General features: G+C 36.0%; 2 non-coding genes across 2 annotated transcripts; both read right to left on the bottom strand.

The window, feature by feature from the left end:
• Window positions 1–10374: 10374 nt before the first annotated feature.
• On the bottom strand, window positions 10375–10448 carry TRNAN-GUU (transfer RNA asparagine (anticodon GUU)). The gene has a single exon. It is a non-coding gene; the product is annotated as a tRNA-Asn (tRNA).
• A 1464-nt stretch (window positions 10449–11912) lies between these two features.
• TRNAR-ACG (transfer RNA arginine (anticodon ACG)) lies at window positions 11913–11985 on the bottom strand. Its single transcript has one exon. It is a non-coding gene; the product is annotated as a tRNA-Arg (tRNA).
• Window positions 11986–12807: the final 822 nt, after the last annotated feature.

Genomic DNA, 12807 nt, shown 5'->3' on the forward strand with positions numbered 1-12807 from the left:
GTATACAACAAAGACCAAGAAACAGTCTAATCAGTGGACTTCACCCTGGGAACTCGATCCTAAGAAAATGGTCCCAGGCAGAAATTCGAGTTAAAAGAGGAGGCCTTCTTTGGACATATACAATCATTTTGTTTTCACACGGATTAAAGAAATTGCATCAATGCCAGGTTAAGTGTACCGTCCTAAAATTATTATGTTTTTAACGCTATTCAAGCCCAAGATGACTCAGTTTCAACTTCGTTTCGCGACCGTCGACAAAACATGAGTTCACTGGTACACTGGTAAGAAGAAATTCGAGTTGAATGAGGGCGTTATCGTCGGCACAGAAGCCTATTTTGGAGATCTACAGAAAACGTATTTTTAGACGGCTTAAAGAAGTTGGATCATCTCTGTATTAAGTGCATCGACCTAAACGAAGACTATGTTAAGAAAGAATGTTCGGTATTTTCTAGTAGGCTAAATTCTTAACGGATCGCACTAGATAAGAAACTAACTTATCAGGCGTAAAGACTTTACTGGAGGGTAGCCTTCGGAAAACCATTAGTGTAGTTCAATATCATTTAGCAAGACATGGCTACAATTTAATGGAATTTTCAAACAACCAAAAATACAAGATAAATCGTTAACTTCGGCTGTACCGAATTCATAATACCCTACACAGGTACATTTCTTATAGCCACTATATATACTTTTTCCAATAATCTATGTCAAATTTAGTGAAGATATCTTGTCAAATAAAAACTTTTTTCTTACAAGGACTTGATTTTGAGCAATCATTTTGTATGGGAGCTATATCCTATAGTGATGCGATATCGGCGGTTTCGACAAATTAGCAGCTTCTTGGAGAGCTGATCATTCTGATTATTTATATACATGTGTGTATACTTTATAGAGCCTACGACGTCTTCATCTGGATGTTACAAAGTTTGGGGCAAACTTAATGCACGCATGGTGCCATACGCTTTACCGTTGTACGGTTTTACACTTTGATACTTTTTATCCTAGAAACGGGGTTTCAAAAACGATACACAACGAAATTTTTGAACGTGCTGACAGACAGCTCAGGCTGAGATGGAATGCCTTAGAGGCCTTAGGCTTCGCAGTTCAAGCGACTGGATGAAGTATTAGAATTAGATATAAAGTCTCTATTAAACTATTCTATAATAAACTTCAGCTCGTATTAATAAACCTCCATCTGACATTACAAAGGACCTGTAGGTCTATGTATTGCGAGACAGCCAGTCGGTGTAATCTAGCTTAAACTAATGGAACCCTGTTCAGGGTATAAAAACAAAAACAAAAAGAAAATTACCTGCTCAATAATAATTGAAAACATATAATATAAGATTTATGTATTCACAGCTGTGGCAAGCTGTCTGATGCAATTATTTTGCATGCGAATGCAACCCTGTAATTCAATCTGCGCTTATCCGTGCTTGCAACGACTGTTCATAGTTCACGAATATCAACTAAAACAAACTTAAAGAAATAAATAAATACAAATAAGGCAAAAGAGCAGACGCTGCACTAAAAAACGTACACGCGACTATGCAAATTCGCTGAAATAATGTTTGTATGCCAAAATGCAAAAGTAGACAAATGCAAAAGGTATATAAATAGTGCATATACAAACATACATATGTACGTATGTGCATATGAATCAGTGTATGTATATATATGTGTGTGTGTGTTTGTTTGTTGCGCTTAGCTTCCTCCCCAAACATCTTGTCGGCCGACCTGTTTGCCTATGCGCGCTCATCTGCTTCAAGCCACAGCGACTCCTCCCTGCCGACAGCGGTGAACACACACCTGTATTGTTGTTGTTGTTGTTATTGTTGCCAAGTGGGCATAAACGTATTGCATGTTGTGCGCCGCAGCGAGTAAGAAAACAAAATTATACACTTTTCATTTTATTCATTTTTCACTTTTGCGCCGTCAGCGCGTCTTCCTCCTATGCTGTCGCCTCAAACGTCTGTCGAGCTGTAGCACTCTTGCCGTGGCAGTGGCTGCACACAAACACACACACAGAAACACACACATTTGTATGCAATAGGTTGTCTGCTCGCGTGTTGTTGTTGTTGTTGTTATTTTTGTTGTTGGTTAATATTTTTGTTGTTGTTAATGTGTAGCTGCATGCGCTGACTCGAGCAAATTTATTTTTTTAATTTTTCATTTTTGCTATTGCTGTTGCTGTTGTCTTCCCCCACTAAGGGTTCAGTCGCAGAGTTGAAGGTCAATCGTTGTTTTATGTCATTCAACTTGTCCGTCGTTGCCGCCGCAACCGTCATTGCAGTCAAGTCGGCCGTCGTCTCTCATCCCACGTCTGCTGTCGTGTGTTTTCACTTTGATTGTTGTTGTTATTATTTTGTTAATGTAATTTTTTTTTGTTTTGTGTTTGTGTATATGTCTCGCATGCAATTTTTATGTTTCTTCAATTTATTTTTGTACTCGCACGTTTCTTTTGCATTTACATTTCCTTCGCGTTTAGCTGTGAATTTTGATTTGCTCAACGTCTTTTTGGTGTTTCGTGTTTTGTTGTTGTCTGTCTATTCAGCAGTTGATTTTCACACATGTGCACTTGAGAGCACATGACACAGCTTTGCAATGTAAAATCCACTTACCGGTTATTAAGTGCAATACGAGTTTGTGGTTCGAGATTTGTTTCGACGATGTCGCTTTATAATCTTAATTTGTATGCCCTGAACTGGGTCTAGTTTGCCACGAAGTTTGTAGCACCGAGAAGGAAACCTCAGAGACTCTATTAAGTATATATATATAATATAAAAGTTCACCTTGACGAGTTGAGTCGATTTAACCATGTCCGTCTGTTTGCCTGACGATCCGCCTGCCTGTATATACCGAACTTTTCCCTCAGCTTTTGAAATATCGATCCAAAACTTTGCAAACGTCCTTTGCTTGCTACGAAGCGACTAACTTGTCGAAACCACCGATAACGGATCACTATAGGATATAGCAGCCTTATAAACTGCGTGGTCTAAATCAAGTTCTTGTATGGAAAACTCTTAATTTGACAAGACATCTTCACGAGCTTTACCATAGACTATTGTCCAACGCAATGCTATAATCTCCAAACATAACGTTCAGATCGGACCACTGTAGCATATAGCTGCCATGTGAACTGTACGATCAAAATCAGGAAAAAAAAACTAAGCAATCGACGAGCTGAGCATCGGCTGAGATCGCTTATTTTTGATCACTACAATCGTACTAAGCCCTACAATGTAAAAACATGGCCTCAATTCCGATAAAACCCTGGACTGCCAGCCAAAAAATACAATAGGGCGGAAGATGAAATGACGCTCGAACATTACCTTTGTGAATGCCCAGCCTTCAGTCGGTTGAAGCAGGATATCTTCCATGGGTCTCCATGCTCCAACTTAAATGATTTTGGATATTTAAGGTCGAAACTCATTCAACAAGACAACTCTAAGACAAGGTGTTGAGGTGCCCGTGCTGATGGCTGAATGGTCAGCGGGCAGTAATAGAATAGCTGAACGCGAATACTTGGCTGGGGTCGAAGGTATTAAATGCCTTCTCAACTCATACCGGCTTAGCGGGCGAGTGAGCAACCCTTTCTGGCTGACTCGTGAGACCACAATAAACGAAAACAAAATAAAAACAACAACAACTAACACTTTCACGACCAACGCAATGACAGGAACAAAGGTATATAGGATTCCAGAACCCCTAGCGGAGTCCGATGAAGACACCCTCATTGCCTTCAGCAATTAGACAATTTAGAGTGCTCTCGGTCTATGGTACGCCGGTGGAGACAGCGGGTACCCTCCAACTCTAAAGCAGCCATGAGTATCAACCAAAATACACTGTCTTCTAAAGGAGAGAAAGATATCGCAGGAGAAGAAAGATATCCTTAAATCAGGTGAGGAAAAGCCGTTACCAGAGGGCGCCAATAGCAAATAGTGTAGGAGTATGAAATTTGTCTGAAAAAGACACAAACAGCACCTTCCGTCGAAACCAGTAGACTAATCGGTTCCGAGAAAAGGAGTCGCAGACAAAACGAGGACATAGACGGTCTGCAGGTGGCTAAGTGAGCTCCCTCTAGAGGAGCCAGCTAAAACGCTCCTGAGGTGCATCAAGCTGCAAAACAAGTCTTTAACTGGTGTAGATGATTGGCAGCTGATTTAGTAAGAGAAAGTCAATAAAGCCAGCAAACCTATATTAGTGACCAAATGCGAGAAGTCGATAAGGGTCCTATCGGAGACTAGTATCGGAGCTTCGATATTCGCAGGGCTACAATGAAAATCTTCCAAGGCGATAAAGCGGTTGTATTAGACACAGAAGAGGTCGACGACGCCAGCCAGTTGCTAAGGGATGTGGCAATAAAAGAGCAACAAGCTGTCAAAGAGGCTAAGATAAATCTGCAGCAATCGAGAAGTGTGCCAACCAATCTCGCCTTTTCAACCAACCAACTAAACAAATAGTGTACATATATTAGAATAGCATTCGGTACCGTAAATGCTAAGCAAGTAGGAATGAGTCTTTAATTTTTTCTGCGACTTCTCTTTAGCGAGGATTTGATAAGCGATTCTTACAGAATAAACTTTGAGAGCTAGATTTTTTTTAAATTTATTGTTATCTCGCTAAAAACCACACAACAATATATTCTAAAGCTAATATGACAAAATATCTAATATACTAAAATAAGCACGTGTTATTAACCCAGAAAGCAGCGCGAATTGCCCCAAAGCTGCTATAATGTTGCATGAATAATGTAGTACAAAATAAATGCCAAAAATGTCTGGCAGTTTCTAAACTTTTTTTCTTTCTTCTCAACTGTTATTTGTTACGCCTTTGTATGCTGGTATTCATTCGGTTTTTGGATCGATGAAAGGTCGCCCACCTGTATGAGAAATATTTGTAGTTTTTTTGTGTTTTTACGAAATTATTACAGACAGCCAAAAAAAGCGCAAACCAAAGGCAGAAAGGACAAGGGCACAAAGGTGGGGTTAACAGACAGGCCAAAAAGCACACAAATATGAACAAATAAACGCAGTGTAACAGACGAGCAGACGAATGTGAAACTAAACAAATATTGTACAATATGAATGTAGGTATGTTTGTATATAGTAGTAAAATATTTGTGATTGAATTTGTGTGTTTCTGTATGTGTCTAAATTTTATGATTGTAGTTGTGGCCCGAAAAAGTCACGCCAGACGCTATTCGTTGAGTATATGAATAAATTACCACACTAATAACAACAACATATACTTTGTGGTTGTTTGTATTGGTTTTTTGACTGTGTTGCTCCTATTTAGCTTTTCATTTAACAGTGGCAAGGACGCGTCTCGACTGTCACGAAGCGACACGCTTGTCTGTCGCGGCATTTGAAAATGATTATTTGAGCGTGAACGTGTGTATAGCTGTGTGTGTGTGTGTATTTTTTTTTTATAGCTGTATGTGTTCATGTCATTGTCCTTGCAGACAATATTTATGTTTACTTTTGCGCACAAATAAATACAAACATATATACATATGTATGTATGTGCGCATTCACCTGTGTTCTTTGTATGTGTAGCGAACCATCAAATTTGCTGGTTTGTGCAGGACAATTGATTTTAGCTCGCGACGTGGCGCTAAAACCGTGGCAATCTGCGTGCTTAAAGTTAAGCAAAATTTGCACGAAATCTACTGAAGTATGTCAGCGTTTAGCGGGCGAGCTATTGAGTTTTCAGGTCGAAATTTTTTTCTTCACATGCATATAAACATCCATATAAAGAGTACCGGTAAAGCATATGTTGCTAAACAAAAAAAATAAAAATTGATGCAATTTATGGCCACTAGGGCGTATGATGAACAATCTATAAAAAGGAGGAGAAATATACTAATATAATACTCGAAATTTAAGGGCACACATAGTGTGAAATTAAATTAAAAAAAAAAAAACAATTTCATATTCTGATGGGTTAAATCTTTAAAAATAACATACAAAAATTTTAAAATTGCTATCTCGTATAGTTTATGAGTTACAGCCTTCTAAAGTGTAGCCGCTCAGTACAATCGGCTCCATCAGTTTATCTTGAAACTAGTTTTTCGCGAAACAGCATTTTTCGAATGTGCTTCCGTTCACTATACATTTTTTTTCCATCTTTTGTGTATACCAGCTGTACCGGTATGAAGTGCGCGTTAAGATACAAATGTGTTGGTGGGGAACATTTGTTTTGAACGAGCGTTAAGTTTTTTTTGTTTGCTTGGTTGGTTGGCATCTGTTAAACACATTTAATAACCTTACAGTCATTGTACAAACAACAATAAATTTTTTCATTTGTTGAAAATGTCAAATTTTGTATCGGAAAGTGATGATTTGCGGTAAGCATTAACTTTTTGTTTCCATACATAGTTCTCCATACAATGATCTACCAGCTTTTTGATCTGATCAAAAATCCAATGTTAGTAGGCCAAAAAAACGTCACAAATTTTGGGTAAAATTACATTTTTTTTAAACGCCGCCTTTTTGTAATTTTTTGAATTCTTTTTTGCCCATAGGCCAATGTTTGGACAATATTTTCTAGTAGAGATTCTTTTCAGGTTTCATCTATGGAGCACACTGGATTCACCGCAGCAGTTGAGCACATTTTTTGTAGCGTAGATATATAAGCGCTTTCCAACCAAGCTGCCCTGGCTTTATACCGAATCATTATCGATATTTGTGGTTCAACGTAATCCTGATGGAACACAATTCCTCTCTTATTGCCCACAGCTGGCCGCTGCGAGGCAATTGTTGGTAATACGGTTGTAAGACGAAAGTTTGGGCGTAGAGGAATTGCTCATCGTAGATGACTATCCGTCAATCCTACAAAGCATGTAACAAAATCTCCTTGACCGTCAAACCTAGCTTGGCCGCCATTTGTTGCGACACACCGCGATTCGACTACCACCGTTTTCACTTGACGTTGTCGTAAGTGTCCGACTTTCCGTCACCAGTGACCGTGCGCTTCAGAAATGGATCGATTTTGCTGCGGCGATTCGCTGATGTAAATTTGAGTAATGCTGTTTTTTGCATTAACTCGTATAGCACTCATACATCGAGCTTTCTTATGTAACCAGCTTTAGTTAAATAATTCCAAATGAGTTTTTGTGCAATGTTTAGCTCCTGGGCAATAGAAACAGTGTATACATGACGTTCGGATTGAACGTAGTATTTTATCAATATTTCCGACAATTGGCCCAGAGCCGGGTGCCTTTTTGACATAAAAATTACCGGTATGCAATTGGCGAAGCTTAAACTGTGCGTGATTGGCTGTGACAGTAAAAGAGCATAAACACAATTCACATTTTAAACCTCCGGGCCTACGTCAGCATTTTTTGCAAAAAAATATATTTAATAAAAAATATGGCGTACGAGTATTTTCTCTTTGCTTGCGCCCATCTTTGACGTGTGCTCAAACAAAACTGTGTCAAGCCATCACAAAATTGACTGAGAAATTTTTTTAACACGAAATCTTATCTCTCTAACGCCATATATCCAAACTCGTAGTACTAGTAAAGTAATATATTTTTTTTTTTATAGATCTTATATAAGTATGAGGGCTTTTAAAATAATATAGCGAAAAAAAAAATTTCAATTTTTCTATTAGCTTGCAATTTTTAAACTAATGTAATTGTAACAAATGTGGTTCTTATGAAAATAATAAAATATTACTATGATATTATGATATTTAAAAAGAAAATTTATTAAAGCAATACTTACATAGAAATCACTGATAAAATACACCTTGCGCTGAAAAAAAAAACCAAAATATATTAATATTAGATAATCATTTCTGCAATAAAGATATCAATTAGTGATATAATATTTTGTTACAACTGAATTTTTGTATTTAGTATGTACATGTGTACATATGTATTTATCAGGGTGAGCCAAAAAATAATTATATCGAATTTATGGGTTAAAATTAATATATTTATATACAAAGAAAAAAATATACAATATATATATTTTTAGCAAATAAATAAAATTTCCGAAGTGAAAAAAATTCCTCAGGGTAGTTTTTAAGCAAAATTTATGCTCTATACTTGTAAGAATCCGCAATGTAAGAATTAGTTAGGTTCCAAAGTTACTGTATTTTTACTGAAAACAAATTTTTTACGTGCTATAGGTAGATTAAAAAGTGAGTGGTGCTCACCAAGAAATAGCATACTATACAACAGTTACTGACATTACAATTTTTTTTTCTCAAGTTAGTACATCTGTCGTGAGAACACTTGCAAAATTACAAGTCATTCTGTCAATTAATTATTTGTTTACAAGCCATTTGAAGTTGACGTGTCAGAGCATTTTTTTAATATGGAAAAAATTTAATATCGCGCAGTGATTAGATTCTGTGTTTTGAAAGGTTTAAAAGCAAAAAAAAAACTGTATGAACAATTGTTAGAAGTGTATAAGAAGTTCTCACTTTCAAAACGCACCGTGAAATTTTGGACTGGTGAACTTAAATGTGGTCGTAATAGGCTTGAAGATGATTCACACGAAGAATGACTAAAAACCGCAACCACACCAGAAATCATTGAGCAAATTCATAATATTGTTAGTGAAGATTCAAGTTTGACTAAGCGTGGAATTGCTAATGCCATAGGCATCTCAAACGAACGAGTACTTCATATTTTACATGGAGAATAACCTATGAAAAAGCTGTTTGGAAAGTTAGTGTCGCACACGTTAGCAATTCAACAAAAACTGGATCGAAAACAAATTTTTCAACATAATTTGTGTGTTAAGCAGAATAAAACCGATTTCTTGCGTCGTTTTATAGCTATGGATGAGACATGGATCTACCAACATGATCCTAAATTGAAACAAGAACCTTTACATTGGACTGAAGCTGTTTGTTCAGCTCCAAAGCGGGTGAAGTCACAACGATCAGTGTAGAGGGTTATGGCTTCAGTTTTTTGGAATGCAAAAGGAATTTTGTTGATTGATTATCTGCAGAAAGATAAAACAATCAACTCTAAATATTGTTACAGCCCTTTAGATCAGCTGGTTGGAAAAATTCGTCAGAAAAAAAACTGGTTTGCAGCACAAAAAAATAATTTTTCATCAAGATAATGCACCTGCTCACAAAAGTATTTTAACAATGACGAAATTCAACGAATTAAAGTACGAATTGCTTGAGCAGCCACCGTATTCACCAGATTTGGCTCCCAGCGACTACTACCTCTTCAGAAACCTGAAACGATTCCTTCGTGGAAAGCGTTTTGCGTCGAATGAAGAAGCTATTACAGCTGTAGACGGGTATTTTGCAGAGTTACCGGAAAGACATTATAGAGATGGCATAAAATTATTGGTGGATCATTGGAATAAGTGTATTGAAATTAAGGCAGATTATTTTTTCGGTAGATTTTTTTTTTTTGCTCGCCCTAATGCACATATATATAAATTAATATATATGCATATACAACATATAACTTTTGTACACCAAATGTTATATAGCGACACTTAAATGCTCATCAAATTAGTTTACGAGTATTTACCACTTTAGTTATGACTGCCGAAGATTTATTGAATGAATGCAACCACCGATGAACAAACGCACCAACAAATGGCAACGAATTAACCAAACATTAACTTCTTCGTCTTAGCGCTTGCTCCCTGCGACGCACTCACACGATTTGACACTTAATTAGTCTCTCAATTAAAGGAATGAACAATGTGCCAAACAAAAATAAAACAAAACACACACGAAAACTGAAAAAAAACAACCAACAGCAGTGAAGGCGCGATTTTACGCCTCGCTCATGTGGGAGTGTCGTGCCGCGGGCAGATGTTGATGCGCGGCGAGACGACACGAGACGAGAACGTAAATAAGAAAAATGCATTTTTTTTGCTGTGTAATTAAATTATTCGTGTTTGCGTGCATTGGAATTACACAACAACAACAACAAGACGAATAGTAGCCATTGACTACGGCGCGAAATGAACGAAAATTACGTTTTTTCTCGTTGGCTAGCTGTTTATGCGACTGCATGCCGGCTTGTCGCTGTCATTTGATGAATTGCGTCGCAAATAATAATTTTGTATAGATTAATTATGTACAAATTATTTGTTCGCACACTCGCGACACGCAACAAGTTCAATGCACTGCTCGGAAATTAACACAGAAAACGCATTTATTTTCGATTTAATCTTTATTACTCATGCCAAATGGGATATTTTAGCGTAACGGAAAACCAATAAAAGTAAAATAAAAAAATACATATTTCTTGTAAGATGAAATTTTGCCAAATTGTCATATATTATGCGAGCTTTATGAAAAAACAAACAAAAAATCGTAGAAATTCTAGGAGGGTATAAAAAAATAACCAAAAAAAAGCAAATAAAACAAAAAAATCTTGTGCGCCCCCGGGTGGGCTCGAACCACCAACCTTTCGGTTAACAGCCGAACGCGCTAGCCAATTGCGCCACGGAGGCCTACAACCGCCATCTGACAAATGCGCGTTTTATTTTTGAGTAGAATAGAATAGAACAAAAAGAATTAAAAAAAAATCATTTAGCGTCTAACTGCATAATTAACGTCAGCAGCATATGGTTTAGCTAAAGAATTGAAAGAATACAATATTTTCCCAATTTTTTGTAGTACAATGACATATTTGTTACCACTAAAAATATAGAATATTTTTAAATATATTAATATTTCGTATATAATATAAAAATTAAATTAAATAAGTAAGGAGGGGCTAAGTTCGGTTGTAATCGAATCGTTTTATACTCTCGCCTGCATCTAAGCCGGGGAAATACCTTCAGGTGTTGAAAAAAAACTTATATTAAACTATGGGAAGAATTGACCTGATTTCATGCATTTTATGCACAAGATTACACGGTTGTTAGAATGAGCTTCATTCTGATTTTCATTAAGATTTCTTACCTATTGAACGTTAGTTGTGATCTTACCCATTTTTAGCACAAGGAATGCTGTCATCACAAAACTATTCTGCCCGAGTTTCAATACTAGACCTCACAGATTGCCCAATATGTTTGGTCAAAAATCAGCCATATGCACAGGGTTCCACATATTTAGTGTCTGGGTTCTTGAAAAGTTATAGTCCGATTTCGAAAATTTCTGGACGTAATATGAAATACCTTGAGGGCATTGCTTGTGCAAAAGTTTTATTCTGTTAACTTTATAGATGTTTTGATTTGTATACTGTTATAGAGTAGTATTTGTATACTGTATAGTGAAAGAATCACAAAAAATCTAAAAGCCGATTATATGGGAACTACAAGTGGTTTTCATACAATTTCACTCATTTTCATAGCGTATATACTATAAGAATGCTTGTATAACTACACACACCAAATTTTATTAAAATTGGTCAAGTAGTACCTAAGATATAGAATTTCACCTAAAAGTGGGTTTTATAATTTTAGTTGAATCGGTCAAATAGTACCTGAAATATAGAATTTCACCTAAAGGTGGGCGGTGCCATGACCTTTGTCCAATATTTACATCCGAACCTATAAAGCTCTTGCTTGACAGCTTGGAATTATCGCACTACATTTTGACACTCTCACAGCAGATATCCTCTTGAAACACAATTTGTAACCAAAATTGAAGGTTCATATGGTCGCGATTTCCAAAAAGTCATCTCACGAAGAATTGTATTACTCAAGTTTTACTGAAATACATAAATATTAGTGTGAAAATTTCAAATTCTTCACCTACAAAATAAATTGATAATACGTGTATATATGTTTTGTATTCAAATGAAATATTTCCTAGCGTCGCTAAAAAAATCATACCAAAACAACTTATCAAACTGAAGAGACAAATTTAAAATTTTCAACACGACTTTTAAGGGTTAAGAAGTGTACATATAATATAAAATTAGTAAATAAAATTTCAAAAATAATTTATAATTTAAATTAACGCTGTAACGACCCTGCCAGCAGTCGAACCTGGAATCTTCTGATCCGTAGTCAGACGCGTTATCCATTGCGCCACAGGGCCAGATATTTAAATTTTGCCCAAGTGCTCAGTTCACACTGGATTTAGTTGGAGCAACGAAACGAAGCCAATTAATATATAGAACAACAAAGTGAGAGACATTAGGGAGCCAATCAGAATAACGTGCTGCTGAAAGAGCAAAAATCTGTACAAAGGATTAAATTAAATAATTATACATCGAACTTCAGTGCTATTACAACCCATCAATTATAATCAATTAAAGCAATTGTTCGAAATCAAATGACTTATTTGCGAAAATTTGCTTATTTAAAAACATTTCGCAAAGTAAGCATATATAAACCTTTTTTTAGTTTATTAAAAGTACTTCAAAGTCAATGACTTCTAAAGCGCTTTTGTATTGTATTACTAATAAAGTAGTCAAAAGTTCAACGCTAGCTAATCACTCAGCAATTGGCTGTAATGACATAGAAAGCAATCTATATGCATACACTCAGTTGTACATATGTATGTATATACATATGTTTTTATATTTCCATGCCAATGTCCGATTGTATTTATAAATTTTCCAGAAAATCCGTAATTTACACATAATGTAGGAGATTTAAATACACATTTAAAATCATTAAGAATTTATTTTGATATTTATAAAAATCTTCACATAATTGAGCAAATAAATGGAGTGTGTATATTTGCATTAAAGAACAAGAAAAAACGTTGACTTAGACTGCATTGAAGCTATAATACCCTTCACAGGTGCATTTTTAATAGCTTAAAGGAGTATTAAATATCTGTATCTTGATTTTTATCAGTCAGTTTATATGTTGGCTATATGCTATAGTATTTTGATCTAAACAATTTCTTCGG

Source organism: Bactrocera oleae, chromosome 4 (assembly GCF_042242935.1).
Source record: "Bactrocera oleae isolate idBacOlea1 chromosome 4, idBacOlea1, whole genome shotgun sequence".
Taxonomy (NCBI): Eukaryota; Metazoa; Arthropoda; class Insecta; order Diptera; family Tephritidae; genus Bactrocera; species Bactrocera oleae.